At 37.7% G+C, this 9805-nt stretch overlaps 1 long non-coding RNA gene across 2 annotated transcripts; it reads right to left on the bottom strand.

Moving 5' to 3' along the window:
• Nucleotides 1-2994: 2994 nt before the first annotated feature.
• Nucleotides 2995-4366, bottom strand: LOC110915580. Of its 2 annotated transcripts, XR_004881301.1 has the most exons (4): nt 4263-4366; nt 4009-4186; nt 3389-3510; nt 2995-3258 (listed from the first exon to the last, which is right to left on the bottom strand). It is a non-coding gene; the product is annotated as an uncharacterized LOC110915580 (long non-coding RNA). The 2 variants fall into 2 exon arrangements; XR_002579097.2 differs by having other exon boundaries at nt 2995-3510.
• Nucleotides 4367-9805: the final 5439 nt, after the last annotated feature.

Below are 9805 nucleotides of genomic sequence, written 5' to 3'. Positions count from 1 at the left end.
CCCTTAAATTATACCAAAATATTCCTAATATATAACTTGTTGGTATTGAATACAAGACCTCTCATTAAAAGATAAGAGCCTCTATCATGTAAGCTAGTCCTACATTGGCAACCACATATTTATCTCTATATAATTTTAGAACGACTAGAAGTGACCAGTCGCGTTTCGCGACGGAGAACACATCGATTTTGAATGAAATTTAAATGGAAATGTAAAAGAAACAGTAAAAATAACACTGATAAAAAACATAAAACTATAATATTACAAAAATAAAAAAACAACAAATGTTTGGTTCATTTTTGGCCCACCTGGTTTGTAACCTGTTCCGATTTGGCCAAAACTGATTTTGCACAAAGCATAAACCCTTTGCATGTGCATTATGTTTAAGGAACTCTTGTTCCTTAGGTTTATTATGTTCAAATGCCCATTGCATGAGTTCAAGCACCCCAAGTTGCTCCTGCATGCAACCGTAGAGCCTAACAAATAAAGCTTTTTCACCCAAAACTATGTTGTTTGAAGCAGCTTGCTAGAAGATTTAACTGATGAAAATTTTGCATTAATGGCAAATGACAATGATGAACATGCAAATTTCTGTTTTATGGAAATTGAATGTACCTCAGGAGAAGCAGATCAAGAAAAGAAAACAACTATTGGTGACACTACTATCAGAACAAACATCTGTTTGTGACAAAAGGCCTGTAGAAAGGATTGAAGAAAACTATCCCAAAAGTTTCATTCATTAATGCATCAATATTGTGATCTGGTGCAAACTACTGGTTCCAAGGTATCACCTCACATTCTCAAAGAATTCTGTTTACACAAACGCATCATAGCATTTGCAAAAATTAAAGAGGTGAATGAAAACCTAAGGGAGAAGGTCCAAGTTAGTGAAATTGTTCTTGAAAAACTTAAAAAGGATTCTAAAACAAGACTAACTGAAAAGGACCAAGAAATCAGCAGTCTCAAACATGAAGCTACCATAACCAAGGACCAACTCGAAACTATGATAGAGAGTTATCAAAGTTGCAAAAAGGAGTTGGAATCCACTCAGATTACCTGTGAAAAATGGGTAGAATCTTGTAATGGTTATGAGATGCTTCTTGAAAAACAAATCAAAAGCAATGTGAAGTTTGGAGTTGGGTTCAGAAAACATGATAATGAACAACCCTCCAACACTTCCATCGACTCTGAAATGGTTGAGATCATACCAACCAACTCAATTGGTGAAAAAAAAATCAAGATCATAGAATCAAGTGGTAAAAAGATCACTCTAGAAAAACCATAACGTTTCCATTTAGGCTGAAAAACAAAAATATGAATTTAACCCCACATGGTCTGATGAATGTGATGTGCTTAAATTTTTCAAACTAGTTGATTTCACTAACCTAGATGGTCTCAAGCTACCCAAGATGAACATCATTCCTATCACCAACTCTCAAAAAGAGATTTTTAAAACATCTGTTGCTGAAAAGGGAGACAAGGGTAATAAAAAAGATACGACCACATAATTGTTTTATGACTTTCATGAAATGAAAAAATCATATGACAAAAGAGTATTTTAAGCTAAAAGCATATGATATCAACAAAGGAAACTATATATGTGAGTCAACATTTAGGTGCACCATCTATGGGAGAACCAATCATGTGACTCAACAATGCTCATTCCTAAAACCTAATCATATCAACAATGCTCATTCCTAAAACCTTATAATATCAAAGAAAACTATATATGTGAGCTACCATCTGGGTGCACCATCTGTGGGATAACCAATCACGTGACTCAACAATGCTCATTCTTAAAACCTTATGACATCAACAAGAATATGTCAAAAGAATGAATGGCTGTCAAAAAGGAAGTTGGTCCTATCAAAAGTGAATCACCACCACTTCCTAAAAGATTCGAGTTTGGTCAAACACCTATCACATAAGCCTTGAACCAATACCCTGTTTACAGGGATGTTCAAGTAATAGACGCACTGCCATCAAACACATACTGTAGAGGATATAGGCAACCACCATGTCATAGAGTACCTTATAGCTATAATAAATCTGTGTACATGGCCCATAAGCCAAGGATAAACAGGCATCCTCTTGGATATGATCAACTAATTAGAAATGGTCAAACAACAGTTGACCCAAGTGTGAAAGCACTTCTAAAGGGTTAAAAACAACAGTTTGAGATAGTTCAAAAACTACTCATCACAAAAGACCATTCTCAAAGTGTTGACACAATGGAAGAAAGTATAAAAATCCAAAGCAAATAACGTTTTGGATTCTCTACAAAATTGATCCATTTTCACTATCTGCAGGGAACATCTATTGGCATTTTACAAGTGTAAATAGAGGTTTCCCTAGCACATATCCCCACTTGAATAAAACATGAAAATATTTTCTGAAAATTCATAAAAAAATTTCTTTAAAATAAAAACATTAAAATGTTGCTATACCAAAACTTTGTTTTAAAATCATGAAAAGATTATTAAAGATCACCAAAAACGAAAACTCTGTTCAAAGGAGTGAAACATCTGTTTCAGTGTTTCAAAATTATGTTTAACCTTTGTTAACCATTGTTAGCTACATAGAACTATTGATTCATTACCCCATTGTTTGACTAAAAAGGTCAAACAAAACCATTGTTTGTGCAAAGGCAACTACTATTCTCTTCAAAACTCAGTTTTTAACTTAACAAAGGTTTGAAATATATGTTTCCATCCATGTGTTGACCAAAAGTCTTTTGATTACAAATAGTGCTCTCAAAATAGACCTTTGCCAAATAGTCCTTCCATTCCTTCACCAAAGGGTTTCCTTAAAACGACCCAGTCTCTGAACAACATTTTGCCCTATTCAATTGATGCTGGCCACGTCACTCAAAAGTAACCGTTGGCCACATTGGCATCCCTGCTCACAAAACCCTATAAAGACCCTCACCAAATAGAGTTTACATCCATCCTTGAAAACCCTCAAATTCAAAGCATTTCAAAAGAGATATACTTAGAAATCGAAAATAAAAAATCATCAAATTCAATCAAAAGAATATCTGTTCAAAAGATTTTCAAAAGATTCTCTCATAACCTGCATCTAAGGCTCTCATTCTCAAATCACCCCATAACTACTTACCATACCTTGTCAAACATGGCCAAAACACAGACTTCCACTCCATTATTGACACTTACATCATCAAAATAACATACCATACTCACCCTCAATGCACTAGTCTATCAGGCTACCCTCTGCCAATTTTGGGCAAATGTAGATATCCTGCTACGAAACACAAGTGCTAAACAATCACCTCCACAGTTAAAGGGGAACATTTTTATTAAATAACATTTCCACAACATAAACATAAACGACATGGCAGGTTTGGAAACTATCCCTAAAAATGACTTACAAAATCAGTTCATAGAAAGGGGATATGATGCTCAACTGGTGGGTGCAACACTTTTCAAACCACATTTCCTATCAGCAGTGAAATTCTTTTTAGAATCATCTATGTATTTGGATTTGTTGGACCTAAAAAAGAACAAATAATATTCAAAAACCAAAAAATGACCTATGTTATCAAGAAATAATCAATAGATGAAACATTCCCCACCCAAAGAAATAAACATGACCTACACAGTTTCGTTTGTTTTTTTCTTCCTTTTTTTTTGCCTTGTGACCGCAATTTTTGTAAGATTTTAAAATTTATTGATTTGAATTGGCTTTTCAACGTGATTTAAAACAAAATTTCATATAACTTTATTTAAATTGGATTAAAAAAACGATTCAACAATGAGATTTCCAATTTGAATTTTCTCATCAATTTATATATAGTTAATTGATAAGAAAAAAAATATAGATTGCTCTTCAAATTGATTTTCTATTACAACTTTCAAGTCTTCAAAAAATCCAAACTATATTTCGATCACTTCAAATTGTATTTGCAAAAATCGATAATTGCTATTCCCAAGGAAAATTTAATGCTCTCTTGTGGTTTGACTAAACCAAAAGAAGAAGAATCAAATGCACCTTTTACGACGAAACCGAACACCGTCGACGTCTTGGAATAGAAATCATTTCCTTCTTCGAATCGATTAACCATGCTCTGATTCAATCAGCTTCTTCCTTTTCCCAGATTTGAAACATGTGCTCTGATACCATTGTTGGTCAGAACCCTTACGAACACGAACATGAACACAATGATAAACTACAAACAATCGAAATACCCGTATTGAATATGAAAGTATAAGTGATTCTAATAATTGCAGATGAAATAGACAAACCCTATTTATACTAAACGAACAGGTGCGTCTGAACAATCGCATCCCTTCATGAATCGATGTGTCGTTGAAGTCGCCTGATGTGCTGCCACCATTCAGAATTGATGCGTCCTTTGGGATGTGTTGATTCCCTTATGTTATAGGTTATAATTTTTTATTTTGCCGCTTCCGGTCCTCACACTTCTTTACTAATCTAATTAACACATAAACTAACTATCTACTATTTACACAACAACCCTTGGACTTAAGGATGTGAAGGGATTAGATCTTCATCCCCATCTTATACTTCTCTAGTAACATATTTGTCCCATTTGTTACATTCTCTCGTAAATAGGTTTTTGTGTCTTGCGAAAATATTAGTCGATTGATTTTATATAATTAGCTAAATGACTTGCATTATATATAAATGTAATGTATATTACATATTGGGCAGAAATGTAAAAGAATATATACGGCACAACACTCAGCATGGAGTTTCACTAGCTAGGTGTGAAAAAGAAAATTATGACAACATATATCATTAAGTATGTATGAGAAAAAATATTGTCATATTTACCTTTCCAAACAGTGTTATATGGTACTTATAAACTTTGATGATTATGAGTACTGAATCAAGGATACTATTCTCATTATTTACAAATCAATATATAGATGTACAAGAATGAATACAATAATTACAAGAGCTTGATTCTAGGGAGATAATTATGCAGTGGTTACAAATCTTGTTGACTAAATAAATGGAATGATAATGGAGAAGAATTTGCAATTAATGGTGACTTAATTTGTTGTGTTGATACACCCCCGCAAGATGGAGGATCCATTGGAGACTCCAATCTTGGACCTAAAAGACAGGAAAGGTGCCCGCGAAAGTGGTTTGGTGAGGACATCCGCAAGTTGGTCCTTTGAGCTGACGTGAAGAACTTTTAGTTGCCCGGAGTTGACTTGTTCCCTTACAAAGTGAAAATCCAAAGAAATGTGTTTCATGTGGGAGTGGTAAACTTCATTGGCACATACATAGGTTGCCCCGGTGTTGTCGCAGTAAAGTGAGGGAGTGCTCACAGTCGATAAACCAAGTTCAGTGAGTAAATTTTTTTTATCCATAATATTTCAGCGGCTACATTAGCAAGAGCTTTATACTCAGCTTCGGTGGATGATCTAGAGACTGTTTTTTGTTTTGCAGATTTCCAAGAGATAATGTTTGACTCAAGGTATAAGAGATATGTTGTGGTTAACCGTCCTCCATCATTAATACCCCCCATCATTAATACCCCCAGTCCGAGTCCGAGAAGGCTTGTAAGGTAAGGTTGGTGTTATGCTTCAAGAATAACCCATGATGTACCGTTCCATTCAAATATCTAAGAACCCGTTTGAGAGCTTGCCAGTGTGATTGTTTTGGTGAATGCATGAATTGTGATAATTTATTGATGGCAAAAGATATGTCTGGATGAGTGAAGGCAAGAAACTGCAGAGTACCTACCAGTTTTCGTTAAGGTGTGGGGTCGACCGGAGGAGATGAATCATTGGGGGAAGCAGATCAGAAACGCTTAAAGGAATGAGAACCTCTTTTGCACCATCCATTTTAAAGGTGGTGAGAACATCTTGTATATGGCGATGTTGAGAAAGAAATAGACCATGGAGCTTAGGAATGACTTCGATTCCTAGGAAGTGATGGAGAGGGCCTAAGTCTTTTATAGAGAATTTTTTGCTTAGGGCTTAAACAAAAGAATCCATGAAAGGATTGTGATTTCCTCTAAGTACAATGTCATCAATGTAGACAAGAAGGTAGCAAGTGATACCATTTGAGTTGTATACAAAGAGGGAGGTATCAGAAAGACATTTTTTAAAACCAAATCCAATGAGGAAGGTGGTTAGTTCAATGTACCAAGCACGCGGTGCTTGTTTAAGTTCGTAAAGAGATATTTTGAGTTTGCAGATGTGACGTGGGAATTCCGAATTTGTGAATCCGGGAGGTTGTATCATAAATACATCTTCATGTAGGGTACCATGAAGAAACGCATTGTTTATGTCAAGTTGGTGTAAAAACCATCCTTTAGAAAGAACAATGGAGAGGACAGTGCGAATGGTGACTGGTTTAGTAACATGGCTGAATGTGGCATGGTAGTCTTTACCAGGTTGTTGGTAAAACCCTTTAGCAACAAGACGTGCTTTGTATTTGTCAATAGTGCCATTGGGTTTTCGTTTAGTTCAGAACACCCATTTGCAACCAATGGGAGTTTGGTTGGTGTGAGGTACAAACTCCCATGTGTTGTTTTGGATGAGAGCGTTATACTCAAGATCCATGGCATGACGCCAATCCGGATCTTTCATGGCTTGAGTATAGGTGGATGGTTTAAGTGACACGGGTAATAGATGAAGAGTGGTAGAGTTAACAAAGTTTGAGTTGTAGTATTTGGGGTTGGGTTTGGGTTGTCTACGCGTTTATTGAGGGTGGTTGTTGGGAGGGTTCGTAATGGAATCCGGTTGGTTGGTTTGGGAGTTAGTTGAGGTAGGAGTAGTAGAGGAGTTGGAAGCGGTTAGGGGAGTGGGCAGACTGTTGGGCTGGGTCGTTGGGCCGGGGTTTAAGGGGTTGGCTGAGGTAGAAGATGGGCCGTTGGGGGATACGGTTGAAGAAGAAGGTGGTGTATGGGACTGCATAGTTGGGACGTGGGAAGAAGGAGTGGCAGCAGATTGGGCCTCAGATGAGTTATGCGATTGGGTAGAGTTTGGATGGGATGTAGTGGGTTGAACATTGTGAGGCTGTTGAGTGTTGAGTTGTAGTGCAGTTTGGTGAGGTTGTGGTGGTGAAGTGTTGATGTCATTGGGTGAGGGTGGCGTTGGTGAGGAAGTGGGACTCGAGGGTCTTGTGGTTAAGAAGGTGTCGAATGACACATGTGTGGGGTTGGAATTTGTGGCTTTAGAAGGAAAGATGTGGGGAATGAATTGGACATGGCAGGCGTGATAGAATTTGTGATTAAGAGGGTTATAGCATTTGAATGCTGATTTAGAGGATGAGTACCCAAGAAAAATGCACGCCATGGAACGTGAATGTAATTTGGAAGTGGCATACGGTCGTAACCACGGGTAGCAAAGGCAAGCAAACGGTTTGAGTTTGGAATAACTATGAGCGGTTTTGAACAACATATCATAGGGTGATTTGTTGTGAAGAGTGGGTGTAGGCAAACAGTTTATGAGGTGGGTAGCGGTTTGAAAAGCATGGGACCAAAAATGTTGTGGTAAGTGAGAAACTGAGAATAGTGAAGTACTGCAAGGCCGGTTTCAACAACGTGTCGATGACATCGTTCGGCAATACCGTTTTGTTCCGGTGTGTGAGGCAGTGTCGTGTAATGGCAAATGCCTTGAGACACAAGATATGGTGAAAGACCCACATATTCACCCCCGCTATCAGTGAATAACACAACTAGGTTGGTTTTGAAAAATTTTTCAACAAGAGATTTAAATTGTGGAAAAAGAATTTTGACATCGGATTTTCATTTAATTGGGTATAACCAAATATATTTGGAATAATAGTCAACAAAAATAACATAGTATTTAAAACCATCGATTGATGTTTTTACGGGTCCCCATACGTCCGAGTAGATAAGTTGTAGTGGTTGATTTGCAACAAAAGAATTTTTCCAAACGGTAGTTTGTGGCTTTTATTCAAGGAACACGAAATACAATGAAAAGACTCATGGGTCACCTTATTACAATGAAGTCCTAATCTAGAAATTAAAGACTTAAATACTTGAAGCGATGGATGTCCAAGTATGTGGTGCCATATGGGAAGAGAGTTTGTTTGGTTGTTGTTGACTTGAGGAGATAAGGAGATTGGTCCATAGTAGACATCATTGACGTTCACTCCATGCATGAGACTCGCCCCCGTGCGTAGATCCTTGACCAAAAAATGATATGGAAAAAATTCAACCGAAACACGATTAGAACGACAAACTCTGGCAACAGAGATAAGATTATTTCCAAGGTGAGGAACAATTAAAATGTTATTTAAACGAATTGGACATGAGTTTGTAGGAATAGTTTTACCATCACCTAGCACGATCTCATCAGGTCCTTCGTATTCGGAAAGAACGGGAAACTGTTGTTGGTTGTTTGCGGTGTTGTTGGAAGCACCGGTGTCACACATCCAAGATGGGGTTGGGGCCGTAGGGTAAGAGGTTGTGTAGTTAACCACCGGAGCGTTGTTGCTTTTAGGAGAAACATTGTGTTCTCGTAGGAAGCGACTAAGTTTGCGACAATCTTTTGTGTCATGCCCGGGAATGTTGCAATAATAACAATGGGTGTTGTTGTTGCGGGTTGGGCAAGTGTTGTTATTGGTGTTCCGAGATTGCCACTGGTTTCGGTTTGTGGGTGGGTTTGGGTTTCGGTTTGGGCGATTATCATATGTAGGTGGTTGACAGTTTTGGTTGGTGCGAGGGGAATTTCGGTGAGTGTAGTTCACAGTGGTGAGGAGAGGTTCGGTGAGAGTTTCTTTTAGGGTTCGTTCATGGTCGAGGAGTTTTTCAAATAGGTCAGCAAAGGAGATTGTGGTGTCACGGGTTCGAAAAGAGGCGACTAAATTAGAGTAGTCGTCTCCTAGTTGGTTCATGATGTGGACGACAAGGTGTTCTTCGGACATGGGACTTTGAGCAACAGCAAGTTCATCAAATAGAGATTTCATTTCGCGTAAGTAGTCAGAAATGGAATAATTTCCTCTTGTGTTTTTGGCTAGCCGAGATTTGAGAGAGATGATGCGCGAACGCGATCGACTTGCATAACTTGAGTTTAGGAGTTCCCAAGCTTTGCGGGCTATTTAGGTGGAGGAAACAATGGGTTGGATTTGGTCGGGGCAACTACCAAGAAGAGCACTTATGATCATTTGATCTTGACAAAACCAACGAAGGTGTTCCGGATTTGGTTTGGTGGTTTGGCCGTCAACAATAGTTTCGGCAAGGATGTTTTCGGGACCAATGATATGGTGGTTGAGTTCAAGGCCAATGAGAGTGCTGGTGACTTGGGTGCGCCATGAGGGGAAGTTTTGGGAAATTAGTTTGATAGGGAAGTGGGTGGTTGCGGTGATGTGAACAATCGGTTGAGCCATGGTTAGTCGGAAAAGAAAAAAAATCGGGCAGGAACATGGAAGGGATCGGCGATGGTGGCTCAGAGGAGCTTTAGGCTCTGATTACCATATAAACTTTGATGATTATAAGCATTGAATCAATGATACTATTCTCATTATTTACAAATCAATATATTGAATACAATAATTACAAGAGCTTGATTCTAGTAAGAGAATTATGCAGTGGTTACAAATCTTGTTGACTAAGTAAATGGAATGACAATGGATAATAATTTGCAATTAATGGTGACTTAATTTGTTGTGTTGATAGTATTCTCTGAGCTACTGTGTGCATAATTTACAATGTAACATATAGTATGTAATGTTTCTAAAGCATTTTCTTCGGTCTTTAAGTTGCCTCTGTCCAAACCGTAAGTTTCATGTAGTATATATAAACACATACGATTAAGGATCAAGTGTTGAAATTTGATGA

The sequence above is a fragment of the Helianthus annuus genome, chromosome 2 (assembly GCF_002127325.2).
Source record: "Helianthus annuus cultivar XRQ/B chromosome 2, HanXRQr2.0-SUNRISE, whole genome shotgun sequence".
Taxonomy (NCBI): domain Eukaryota; kingdom Viridiplantae; phylum Streptophyta; class Magnoliopsida; order Asterales; family Asteraceae; genus Helianthus; species Helianthus annuus.
The sequence above is the reverse complement of the archived record's forward strand: the minus strand, read 5'-3'. Positions and strand labels throughout refer to the sequence as shown.